This window comes from Pundamilia nyererei, unplaced genomic scaffold (genome assembly GCF_000239375.1).
Source record: "Pundamilia nyererei isolate P.nyererei 1_Seehausen unplaced genomic scaffold, PunNye1.0 scaffold00007, whole genome shotgun sequence".
Classification (NCBI taxonomy): Eukaryota; Metazoa; Chordata; class Actinopteri; order Cichliformes; family Cichlidae; genus Pundamilia; species Pundamilia nyererei.
The window spans coordinates 7,241,995-7,244,193 of record NW_005187408.1 but is presented as its reverse complement, the minus strand read 5'-3'; positions in this window follow the sequence as shown (position 1 = coordinate 7,244,193).

Below are 2,199 nucleotides of genomic sequence, written 5' to 3'. Positions count from 1 at the left end.
ATATATATCTCAGCTGACTGTTATATTTTGGGGAGAGAGGAAAAAAAACCCTCGCGGGGTTCCATAAATTATATTTTTATACACAGAATTGTAAATTAGATTTTGACAGATCGCTACCGAATCACATTTCGTTATTTGAAATAGTGTAAGATATGAAAATATATTTTAATTTAAATACAGTAGCTGGGAAAGTGTTGGAAAATCTTGTACTGCTTGGTTTATTAAGAATTTTATTATTTTGTAAACTGTTCGTTTCAGTTGTTGGAGAGGGACAGATATTCTGCCCCATGTCTGCATTCTCTGCTTTTTTATGTGTATGTGTTTCTTTTGTTTTCTTTTGAGAAAAAATAATATCAAATGCAGATTCTGACAATTCAGTAACAGTTAAAGTAGTACTGAAACCGTTTCGTTAAATAAATTAATAAGTAACTCCTGTAAATGTACTAAAATCTTATTTTTCTTTTCATATTTTGTAATAGGGAAATAGTTTTATAGAAATGAACTGCAGGCTGATGCACAGTTTGAATAGACTATATATAGGCAGACCTACCAGTTAACTTTCATAACAGGGCGATGTGTCAAAAAATGTCTAGAATTTATTATTTATATGTTTATTATAAAATGAGATAAAGAACATTTTCAAACTTGGAGTTGTTATATGTCTTTTTCAAAAAACAGTGTCAGAGGAACCACACAGTAGTGGGAAGAACGGGGGCTTTTTGGCCATATTATTTGGACATTTACAACCAAATTATAATCTGGACTCAGTCAAGAGATTGGCTTGGTTTACGCCCGCCCCCCGCAAAAAAAAATCCCCACAGCCTATTGGATGGTTTACGCACAAAAAACCGGGGAGAATATTGCGCTTTGATCTACCTTTTGCATGCTTGCGAAATGTTGAAAGCCTATGTCAAATTTAACGAGGTCTGCCCTCCGCAAATAACTTCCAACGCGCAGACAAATTAAACAGAAGCGTCTTTGTTGGCCACAGGTCTGCCTCTCGGCGTCTGCTGGTTCAGGTCAGATCGCTCCATCCGACAGTAACTGACAGTCGGGGCTCATTATAAAGAAACGCTGCAGTCCCACTAGTCCACATTACAGCTTTGTTAGTCTTAACAAATCACTATAATCCTGCAGTATTTTCATAGACTTATAGTGCGCATGCAGCACTTAATAGTGAGCTCTCAGAGATGCGTTTTTGTCCTCTAGTGGAGCGCTTTGGCATCGGGCGGCACATCTTCTCAAATCGATTACAGCATTAGCTTTTTTGGAGATATCATCTTCAGTGATAGGGCGACACCTTGTGGTTAAATTAGACAATTGGACGTAATATTCTGCAGCTGGGTGTAAATACTTAACGTAAAACCTGAATGAAGTTCTGGAAAAGGGATTTTTATATAACCAACTCTAGTCAAAGTGTTTGTAAAGCTGGGAGCAAAATCATACAGTCAAGCAGAAGAACAAAAGCAGTTCTGAAAATGTGAGACTATAAATTCAAATAAAAAAAAAATAAAAGAAAGAAAAGCCCATGCACACAAAAAAAGATAAATGTTGGTGAATCACTCAGACCCATCAAAGGTAAAAGGGGCCTCTGAACCTGGGTTTCTGAACACTGTTGCAACATGAGCAGGAATTCCATTTTCGTCTCCCGCATTGTGTTGTGCTGTTGATATTGTGAGGTGGAAACTTCAGGGAGGGACAAAGCGGCCCATCTCTCCCGGCACTGTGACCTTGGGTCCCTGTCAGATACAAAAGCGTCGGTGCAGGGCAGCATTCCTCAGAGCAGGTAAACAGAGCCTCCTCTAATCCCTCTGGGGGCCCTCAGTCTGCTGGAGCTCAACGACGGCTTTTACAAATGTTGACATTTGCAAACATGAACAGTCTGGCATTCTGCAAAAACAAAACTCCCCCGTTTCTAAGAGAGTTCTGCAAACGGTAGAGCTCGTCCTCTCTGCAGGCAGCTTTTGCTTCGCGGCAGCAGCCAGCAGAGTGCTCAACGTGGAAGTGGCAAGTTAGAGGGAAGCAGAAATCCACAAGGCCTTAATTGAGAGATGTCCCTTTATTCCTACTAACGTAGTATTAATAGAGCAAAGAAGAAAGCAGAACTTTTTGTGACAGTGCCAGCATGGATAGATGGATGGATACAGGCCTGCAGAGATGGGAGAGTATGCACCCATTACTTTGGTTAAAAAATGGCAA